Here is a 12045-nt window from a genome sequence, read left to right as displayed (position 1 = left end):
TCAATATTTTAAAGAACTGAACATTTTTTAAGATTTTCACGAGGCAAAGAAATACCAAAGGACTAGGAGATAAGTTAAAACAGTTCTTGCATTTGCTGTTACCTCTCCTGAGTACTTACTAAAATTATTCTTCCTTAATTTTGCCTCACTTTACTTCTTCAGCTTTTTTTTACTGGTGAAAAACTTTCCAGAAATGTTCTAGTACAGTAATTTCAACCAACTTTCCAGATTGTTCTAAAAAAGACTTTTCAGGAAGAAAAAAAAAAGGAATAGATAAAATAGAAAGATTCATATTCTACACAAACACTATTTGACTAGCATGAGTGTTAGATTTGTAATGACATATTTCATATAAGTAATTAAAAAGTGCAAATATCAAGAAATAATAATTTATTGATGTCTTTGTTCTGAAAGACGATGGCTTCAAAGAATGCCACAATTTAAAACCTCAGCAATGCCTTGTTATAAAATCATTGTAATTATTTTCAATTTGTGAATGAACTATATTTCATAATTTATTTGTAAATTACAAAAAAAAACACCCTAAAACATAAAAAAGAGGTTTTTTTAGAGAAACAATATTAATCTGTATGATATTTTTGCATTTTTCCACAGAGTGAAAAGTTATAAATGAATATGTTTTGATTATACTGTGTAAATTGATGGGCATGTTCATGAATGAGCCTAAGAACAAAATAAAGTATGTGTGTGTGTATGTGTGTGTATATATACTGTAAATATAGAAAATATATATAGGACATATTTATAGCATTCATGAATGTAAATAAGTAGTAGAAAGGAAATTGTGGTGTTGTGGGGATATTGTCAAGATTCTATTCCCACAGAAATGGGAGAGCAATTGTTCAAGGCTTTTCTATGCCCACAAAGTCACATTTAATTTCTACTAAATTTTTTCAATTTTATTTCTTTATTATGTCTGCTGTATGTAAATATCATTGTGGCTGATATTATGGAGTTAAGTGATCTGAATAGTGGAGTATCAAGATAGATTGCTTAATTATTTGGCCATTTTACTATTATTATGATATTTATGTAAGAACAATTATTAATATTGATTTATAAGCATAACAACTTTAATTCAGATACTTTCACTTTTATAAATATAGACAGAATGACTTGCAATTATTCATGTTATTTATATTTCAAACACTTTACAGCTCAATTAAATTATATAAAAGAACAGATGATGTATTCCCAAAAGATGCAGGTACAATTAGCTTTGTTAGAATTTAATTTAGGTTTTTTGGTTTTGTTTTACAATTCACATGGAAAAATACAGACCATTTTTTAAGAATGCCTATATCCAAAGAACCTGAAAGAGTTCTCTGCAGAAGGAAATTAAAAGATAGGCTTATATTTACACAGCTAAATTCAACCCTCTCTTCCATAACGGAATGTTAAAATAGTAATCTATGACACTACATACAGGCGAGAAAATAGCTTGGTCTTTGAAAATATTTGTCAGAATATAACTTGTGGCAACAGATAAAGAAAGTATATATTTTAAAATATATAACTCATTGTATTGTACACTTTTATTATTCCGCAAAGCTAATCAGTTTTCAGGTCATTTTTTATGAGTTACTTACTGAACGATAGGTAAATTAGCACCTTTAATATCCAGTATGAGAACATGTTATAATTTAGAAGCAAAATATAGGTTTTAGTTGTGCTAACAAAATAAAAATAATGCCAGTTAATGGAAATCTGAAGGTCTTTTATAACAACTTGATCATCACCTACCCTATTAAATCAGCTTATAAAAAATCTGGTTGTATATGTTCAAAAGAAATGACGGGACTGTGGTTGTCTGGTGGTGTTTTTTAAGTCTCCCAACTTGTATGAATAACTTCACTAGCCAGCAGATTTACAGAAGTGGCCCACAAATGCAGCCTCAAATAATAAATCAACTTCACTTCTGTTTATTTGATGCCATAAATAGGCATGATCTTTGTCACTGAAAATCTATACTATATAATGCAGGTATTTTGTGTGTATATGGTTCTCCTGATTTTATGCAAGGATGTAGTTTTGTACTGAAAGAATAATCACTGACTCTAATTTTAGGTGGCATTTCTTTGTAGACATGTTTGTACAATACAGAGTTATAATACATGGGTAAGATGTTTTAATTTCTTTTGAAATGATATATAAAATCACCCATTAAAGGACAAAAGTAGGCATATCACTGCTTAGACATAGAGTTAAGAAGAGATGCCATCATCACAGTTATTCCAGTAGTCTACAGTGTATTTAACCAAGTATAGATGTATCTTTAATGTAATTATTTTAACTCAGTAGTTTCAGGACTCAGTTATTTAGAGTAATTTATTTGGGATATGTAGTGATTCTTTTTGAGATAAGTAGGGGAAGTTAGGAAGACATTGTTCAAGTACTTAAAAATTTAATTTTCATAAAACATTGAACTATGAACTAGAATATTTTAAGTGACCACATTACAGTTTTAGCATGAGTCCACACTTGGGAAAAAGTAATGTGATACTAAATTAGAAAAAAATATGTGAAACTAATGTGGTGGTGTGCTGTAGAGACTAGCTACAGGAAGGTGCAGTAATTATAAGCATAAAACAATAAAAGTGGACTCTGCCTGAAAAATTTTCAACATATGTGTGTGTGTCTCTACACATACATATATATAATATGAACTGCTTAGAAGTGGGACATAGTATGATGACTCTATTGATATGTCTATATAATAAATGGTGTGTTTTGAAACTACATATGGTGTGAGCTTTCTTTCCATCACGATACAAAAAATAATTTCCCCAATAACTTGATGAATAGATGTGCAGTTCTGAGATTGGCAGGGGACAGGATGCTGTGAATGAGGAGAGGACATGGGATTAAGAAAGGGCATTTACTCTTTCCTGTTTGAGCAAATGGGAAAGATTAAAGTACGCTCTAATGTAGACAGGAAGTGGTTGAAGATACAGGATAAAATGAGCATGATAAAAGAAGGTGAGATCCCTAAAGAGGCAGGAGGAAATAGGTTAGAGATCATAGGAGACAGAATTAACTAGAGATAGGAGATCTCACAAATGAAATCTTTACTTGAAATATTTAGAGAACTCTGCTGACCTATTTGGATTTGTCAGATTGGTTGCTACTGGCATTTAGGGTGGACAGTAATTCATTGTGCAGACTGTACTATGCATTTCAGGCCATTAAGCATCTCTGGCCCCCACCCACTAAATGCCAGGAGGACATTTCAGTTGTGACAATAAAAAACTATCCAACAAATTTGCACCTATATCTTTGGTAGGGAAGTTTTGCCCCCGAATTTAGAACCACTGAGGAAAACCCTTGAACATGATCCAGAGCAACCAATGTTAGGGCTACCCACAAGTGTAAATGTGAATTGCTCAGGGTGATAAGTTCACTGTTCTAAGGTCTAACTATATTATCTGATACAGTCGTCACAATCCTATCCACATGTGATTATTTAAATTTAAACAGAAATTAATTAAAACAAAATCAAATATTCAGTTTCTCAGTTGAGCTAGTCACGGTCCAAGTGCTGAACAGCCACATGTGGGCAACAGGTATAGAATATTTTTCATCATCTCAGAAAGTCCTATTGGACAATGCTAGTCAAAAGCACATCGAAGAGAATGGTTCGTCACCCTCAGTACTTATAAAACTTCTTCCACAGTCAGCCAATTATCATTACAACAGAATGTGTGAAAAGAGTTGGTAAACACTCCATGGAATTTGAAGTTGATGAACCAGTTAAATCCAAGGACTGAACGAAACTAGCAAAAATACAGTGTAGGTCAGACACGTAGTAAAATTAAGTTGCATTAGAGATTTCATGTTTAAAAACAAAATCTGTTCATGCAAAGATTCCACTAAATTATTAAATATTTTATGTTTGACAGATAAAGTGAGATGTATAACTCCTATTTTAGAAGAAATTTATTCAGCTTATCACCATGTGTCAATGGAAAATTCTGCATTTCTTGGGCTTGAGAAGGTGAGAACAGTATGCTGCCCTCTACTTTTTTCATTGACTTAGCTTGAAAGTGGCATGTTTAGAACTACATTTTCAAAAATTATTTAGCAAATACATTTCAGAAACACAGAGAGAGCATCTTAAGTACCATTTGGTTAGAACACCGTTTCCAAGTAAAGTTTCAGAACTTGGCATCACTTCACTCTTTTCTCCCTTAAATCATTTTTCTGGAAACATATGTAATATTTCTTACTCAAAGTATATGACAGCCAAAAAGTGTAATTATTCCAAGTCCATAAATCACACGTCATCAGTTACTCACAGCAGAGGAAACCAATTCAGAAATTGCTGGAATGTGGATGCCTAGTAAAGTTATACAAAAGGATTTTTTAAAACTCTTTTTGTCAGGAAAATTATCTACTGAATACAAAATCTTTTACTAGGAATGTATTTCCCGAGAAATATATTGTGAAAAGTCAAATTCTAGATCTAAAAAATTTTATTTCACTATTTTAACAGTTCAGTATTATCTACGTCAATTAACTATAGGCAGATCTAGGAGCATCTTCACTTTCCTTCACATTAGCTAGAGACTACTGATTTCAAAGCTTTTCCTGCCTTAACATCCAAAGGCTGTGCTTCTTTAGCCACACAAGGCATCGCAAGCCTTACCCCCAAAGCCAAAATGTACTGTGTTACTGAAAATTGCTAGAGAGACTCTAGGAGCTTCACAGAAAAACCTAAAATCCTGTCAAATTTGCATTGTCTTTTATTGACTACAGTGATCGCTCCTTGTTATTAATCAATCAGGATATTGGTCCCCACCTACTCACTAAGGCAGGGGACCTCAAACGTCATTCCACAACCTCTGGGGCTGAGGCTAGAAGAAATCCCTTGGGCCCTCCAAGCTTACTGCCCAGTCAAGAAAGCCACAGCCCTTTGTGGGTGGCTATACAAGCCAACACTGTCCTTCACTCTGTCCCTTACTGTGAATCAGCAAGGAAAGAGGTAACACTCAACCTTATTCACATAAACGGACTTGAAGGGCCCTATGCTGCTAGATGTCCACTGCCCCATTACTATCCCCAGAGTCTTTCAAGATTTGGACATATCTGTCTTTTCTGTCTTCTAAGTGTATTAATACTTTTACATTAATATCTAAGCAAAATACAATAAAGGCTCTGTGTCCTTTATAACAAAACAGATTGCAGGAAAGAATATCAAGTTTTCAAGTCATGATAGAGAGGCAATATCAGCCTATTGCCATCTGTCAGCAAAACCTATGGTGGTGTAGCAGGTAAAAGACAACCATTTATTAAGTGCTATTATAATGTACATTGTCTATAAATGTGACTATTCCTCTGTCACATTAATAGCATTTATTTTATTTGAAATAAAAGGTGGCAAGACATCAGTATTTCACCCGAAAGGTGAGGTCATTTCTGGCTGTAACCGTGACTCTTAAAGTCATTCAACCAAATCATGCAACTTATATACAATTAGGTCTAAAACACAAACCACAACTCCACTGCATATGAAGCACTTCCCTTGATTTGTTCTGCTTCTTCTGATTTCAGATCCAAAATCTGCTCTGTGGTGCTACCTTGATTTTGGTTTCTGGCCCCTGAACTTGAACCTGAGACTTTATCTCTCTGGTTGTCAGTCTTTGACTGCCACAGCCATGTGCTTCACTCTAAGCAAACAGGACTTCAGCAGCATTAGTTGCCTGGCAAACAGGCATGTGCTCAAATTGAAAACAGGAATTCAAAGGAAGAATCTCAGGTGACTAAAGGGAAAGCTTGAGCTCTCCATACCTTGAATGTAAAAAGGCTGAAAAATCTAGGTGGTCATTGGAGACAGCCAGGGAGCTGTAAGCCAGAAACCAAGGCAAGATCATTTTTCCTTTTTTTCTTTCTTTTTTTAAATTGGGGTATAATTGCTTTACAATGTTGTGTTAGTTTCTACTGTACAGCAGAGTTATATGTATATCCCCTCCCTCTTGGACCTCCCTCCCACCCCACCCCCATCCCATCCATTGAGGTCACCACAGAGCACCAAGCTGAGCTCCCTGTGCTATACAGCAAGTTCCCACCAGCTATCTGTTTTACACATGGCGGTGCACATATGTCAGTCCCAATCTCCCAATTCATCCTATCCCTCGTCCACCTCCACCCCCGTGTCCACATGTCCGTTCTCTGCATCTGTGTCTCTATTCCTGCCCTGCAAATAGGTTCATCTGTACTATTTTTCTAGATTCCACATATATGCGTTAATATAGAATATTTATTTTTCTCTTTCTGACCTCACTCTGTATGACAGATTCTAGGTCCATCCACGTCTCTACAAATGACCCAATTTCATTCTTTTTATGGCTGAGTAATATTCCACTGTACATATGTACTACATCTTCTCTATCCATTCATCTGTCGATAGACATTTAGGTTGCTTCCATGTCCTGGCTATTGTAAATAGTGCTTCAGTGAACATTGGGGTACATGTGTCTTTGGGCTTCATAAGGGGATTGGACCAGTAAGCTATAAAGAAAACTAATTTTTTAATGAACAAAATTCTGCTTTTATATGTTAGAACTGTTCATTTCTTGTAGTATCTGTCTTTTTCTTCTTTTAAATCTCTAGTTTAGCCTACTCACCTGCACCAAAAAACATCAGATGAAGAGGTTTTATTCAAGCAGAGATAACACTGTCAGTAAGTATCATTCTAAAGCCGGTATGGTGCATGACAGCAGGAATCACACTAAGAAATGTCATGGGAAAGTGAGACACAAGGGGATAGAGTTGCTTTCATTTAGTCATTGGTCCTCCTCACCCAGAAATACCCATTTCAGTGTGAATTTCAGAGTTCCAGAGTTTTATTTGACTGACCAATGTGCCTTTTATGTAGTGTCTTCCCTTGTAAATTCTGCACACTGTTGCATTCTTTCACAAGTGAGAAAGTCCATTTTGCCACTGGATAAAGATAAATTCATTATTGCAATCATTTCTGAAGCATAAAAGTATTAAGAGCATCTTGTAGCCATAAGAGGAAGCGGAGAATATGATCCATTAGTATGCATTCTGTGTAATTACTTGAGAGTAAATTCTAGGTCAAAATGCACCATGTCTAAACTCCATGTTTATCTACTTTCCACTCTCAAACTTTCCATACCACGTTCTTTGGAATATATTTAATGTCAAAGATCTGCAAGTTCACACCTACACGAACTCTGCAGCCAGCAAGTGGTTTATTAAACTACAGCTTTAAAGTAATATTCAAAAAACAGAAAAGGAAACAGTGTTCTCTTTTTGTTCTGCAGTGAGCTAAAGACAGATGGAAGTAGATGAGAATTTCCATAGACACCCCTGCAAGCACCATGTTTAATTTTATTGGCCAGATTCCTCGGATTTGAAAACCTTGAAAGAGGGGTGTTGAAACTCTGTTGCAGAGATATCTACTTGAGAAGAATATAGGGCCTTAGGAAAAATACTGGCCCTAGTTTTCATCAAAGGACAGGGAGTTATATAAAGATGGCACCAAATCCTCAGAAAGTAACCCAACCCTTCTGATACCTTCTTAACCTCTTTCCAACCATCACCAGTGCATACAGCTACACGTGTACACCCACATACACAAACACACACCCCAAATGAAATTTATTATTTAAACCAATCCTTTTCACCTAGAATCTTTCATCCAAAAGGGCTCTGAAGTTGCCTTCCTGGTAATGACTGATAGATACCTAGGTAGATACTTGCAACCTCAGGTGGGTGAAGCTAAACCATGGATATGATTTTATGATTTTACCTGAGTCCATATTTTAAAGTTCAGGTTTAAACAAATACACACACACACACGTATATATACATGTAGAGAGAGAAAGAGAGAGAACTCTAACGCACACATTCCTAGGTAATAGTTAGAACATCTGAACTATGGCCAGGAGATAAAATCTAAGCATAAAGATCAGGATGTTTCAACACTATTATATCTGGTTACCACGGAAGTCAGACACAAATAATTACCTATCTAGGGAGTGAAAATACAATGAATACTTAAGATTTTTGCCCTTGTTATTACCCTCATAAGCACCTAATGTGATTTACCAATAGTCTATTTATTAAAACTGTGTGAAAACTGTATTTATATATTAAAGATGAGAAAAAAGGTTGCCTCTATACTGAAGAAGTTGAGTAAACACTGACTCTTCATGGGAACTGTCAATTTATGTATCCTTTGAGAAATTTTGAATTAATAAAAATATTAAAATAGTAAGATAATTGAAACATAGTGTTTAAGATAAAATTATCACATTAGATAAACAATTTTTGTACACTTTCTCTTTTTTACAAATGGAAGTGTGTCTGGGTGTATTTGTTGTTAATTTAAAATGGCTGTGCCTCTTATTTCAGTGACAGAAGAATTGCAGGAGGATTTGACTATGCCTTAGAGAAAACAGAACATATACGTGTGTTAATACAATAAGAATAACACATATTTTGTAGAGGACTGTTTTCTTTCATGAAGATTGTTCTCCACTCCTTGGAAATAATCCTATTTTGACTTAGTTTGATTTTGTTTCAATAGATAGGTTGTAATGCAGAATTTACCATAATGTTATCCCTTTCAATATAATGCAAAGGGGAACGTAAACTGAAGTTCTTCTTTCAGTATAAGAAATGCATGGAAATTAGGTAATGGCTTCTACCCTTCTGAGTCAATGTAAATTGGGTACTATTTTATGTTCCTTATTTTAAAGACTTTATTGTGTTTGAACACTAAATCATATGAAAGAAGTAATTAACTACATTGTTGATTATCACTATTTACATCAGTTATACCTGAACAGAAATAATAAATTCAGAGCCTCTCTTCTGTATTTCAAGCCTCTTTACAGCCCCTGGTTCTCAAACTTCAGCCGGTATTGTAATCACCTAGAGCACTTGGTAAAATGTATTGCTGGGCTCCATCCCAGAGGTGTGATTTAGTAAGCCTGGGTGGGGCCTAAGAATCTGCACTTCTAACTACTTCCCAGGTGATGCAGCTGTTGCTGGTCCAGGGACCTGACTTTGGGGACCACCAATAAAATATAACCTCATTAAAGCAGTCAGGTCTTAACTTATAGACAGATACATTTGAATAATTTCATTGCTATGTATTTTCAGCAATAGCTATAGCTTGCAAAATATAAAGTCTATTACATCCAATAAAATGTAATGCAGTGTGCTTTATTATTTCTTTTTTTCAGTGCAAGCACGGTGTACATCTGTTAGTTCAACAATCTAAGAAGCCAGTAGGAAGGCCTTTCAGAGTCAAAACTTGATCCTATGTCCTTTATTGAAGGATTATAGTTAAAAAAAAACAAAAAACAAAAAAACAGCTGTCAATTAATAGTTGCCTTGGTTTTTGCCATTCCTACAGTACTTTGTGCTAAAGCAAAACTTTATAAATTTAAAGCTCATGTTTGCCATCTGCTGACACATTTGTGAATTACAAGTAGTCTGCCTGGTTGGTATATATTGTGTTCAGATTTTTGTGTTTTGTTTCTTCATTTCCAAAACCCATTAGGTAAATTTTATACATGTATTTTCCCCAAAAGCACTGTATTTCACAATTTATTGAACAACTAAGATACAACTCTTTCCCAAACTGAACACATTTATTTCAAACAGCTAGTTTGTATTGAAGCTATTTTAATTTTTCCCTGACAAATGAAATTGCAGATTTGTCAGTAGGAAATTGTAAAATCTTCAATAACGGGAATCCTTTTGCTGATTTTCTGATTTTTTATTTTTAGTATAAAACAATGCACACTCAATATAATATGAAAATTCGCTCAAAGGGAAAAAAGCCACAAACCAACCCACCCTCAAGAGATAACTAATATTAATACACGGTATTTATATATCCATATTCTTTTCTAATCACATAAGTGTGCATATTTCCTGGAAAAATCAAAGCATACAGCTCAAATTACTTTGTAATTTATTTTGGCCAAACCACCAATTATCGCGTATTTATATTGCTCCAGGGATTCTTTGATTGAAAGAAATAGAAACAGACTAACATAATACAGTGTATGTGTGTGTATGTTGGGGAGGGAAGGATCAGTGGTTAAAAAAAAAGTATAGCAAGTTAAAGGAACACTTTTCTCTCTTTCTTTGGGGTCAGTGGACATGAGGTCAAAGTCATTTCTAACCTCTTCTCTTCTTGAAAAAAGGGGGATTTTCCTAGCACAGACGTGCCTTTGGCTTGACAGGGCTTTTCATGAGACAGGGACCATCGTTGCCTGACTTCCTGTTACACTTAGATCAAATTTTAGAGAAAAAGGAAATGGTGCAGACTGAATATAGGTCACAATGAAATAAACTTTGTGTATGTGTGTGGGATGGGAGATAGGTAGGAGGGATCTCATTGTACTTCTGTTTTCTTCTTCCCTGGAGTGGTAGGTGGAATAGGTTAATTTGGGAAAGTCACTCCATAATGTTGAACATTTACACGCAGGCTGAATCACCCTTTCACTCTTTGAAATCATGCAGAGTGTGAATAGTGGCTAACAATCAAACCAGATTTAAAAGATTAAAAAGTAGAAAACAATTCTCAAAATCAAACAAGCAAATTGCCTTTGAACATCCAAAGAGTTATGTTACAAAACTACTTCATATTTTAAATTTGTGTATAATCATTACTGGAGTAATTGATTTCAGGTAAGTTTTGTTTTGACTGAATTGCCCTGATGTCCAGCTTGTTTTTTTCTAAATTGTGTTTGGACTAATTGTTTTCATTCATGTTTTATCATCTGCAGACAGCCTAGATGCATCTTGACTCCAAGGAGAGGTTTTGATTTAATTGGTCTGGAGTGCCCTGTAGGCATCAGGAGAAGTTAAAGCTCCTCAGGGGATTTTGATGTTCAGCCAAGTTTGAGAACACTGAACAAAGGGGTCCAGCACAGGACCGCTGCAGGGCTTTGCAACAAAATCAAGGTAAAGTCTGTTTCGTTTCCCATTTATGGACTTAACATGTTCACCATTGGGCTTTGGGAGCGGTTTCTTCCAATTCTCATCTCTTGCTAAATTTGAAGTCAGTTAAAGAATGCTAAAGAAGATGCTTTTTACTTATTTGAACCTTTTATCATCTCTGTAGTAGGCAGGGCAAGTATTATTATCCCTATTTTACAAGTGGAAAACAGGTATAGAGAGAGTCTTTTCACAGTACCTAGGGGACGTGGGAGGGTGTTAGTACTCATACCACTAATTGATATACATTTCTCTTGGCACTTATGCAGTCTAATACATGTTACATGTTTATGTCTAGATACTACTTCCTAACTTAGACTCAAAGCTCTTTATCACCTGTTATTTTATTCATTCATTTAAGATGCATTGTGTTGACAAAAAATTTAATCCATTGTTGATCTAAGCAAGAAATGGAAAATTTTATTCGAGCCAACCTGAGGTTTATAACCTGGGAGATGGCTTTTCAGAAAGCTTTGAGAACTGTTCTGCCCGTTAGATGGCAAAGCACACTTATACACGTTTTTGAGACAAAGCGTTATACATCACATGAGGCATCAGCAGATTACACGATCCAGATAGGCACTTAACAAAGTGAGTAGTGATCATCATGACCCCTTACAGGATGAAGAAGGAAGGTTATCTCCTAAGGAGGTCTGCAGATGCACAATACACACTAACGGGGAGGGAGGAGGCCCAAATCAGCAGAGAAAATTCTTACATTTAAATTTTTCTTGTCTTGCCATAAAATGTGAATTTTATTTCATCTTTATTTTATTTTTGAGTCATATGGGGGTTGCAGTGGTGAACTAGACTGATATCATGGTCCCAGCCTTAGTGACCTTGGAGTTTAGGTAAGGAAGGGGGGGAGGGGAGAAAAACAGGCAATTAACATAAAATTAATATAAAACCAGTGTTTGATGGTGGTAATTTACAAAGATGGGGGAACTACCTTATCATTAGGTGGGGGAGAGAAGTAGGGTGGTAGTAAACTACTCAGAGGAAAAGGGTATATATCTGAGCTAAAATTTGACACAGGAGTAG

This window comes from Lagenorhynchus albirostris, chromosome 8 (genome assembly GCF_949774975.1).
Source record: "Lagenorhynchus albirostris chromosome 8, mLagAlb1.1, whole genome shotgun sequence".
NCBI lineage: Eukaryota > Metazoa > Chordata > Mammalia > Artiodactyla > Delphinidae > Lagenorhynchus > Lagenorhynchus albirostris.
The sequence above is the reverse complement of the archived record's forward strand: the minus strand, read 5'-3'. Positions refer to the sequence as shown.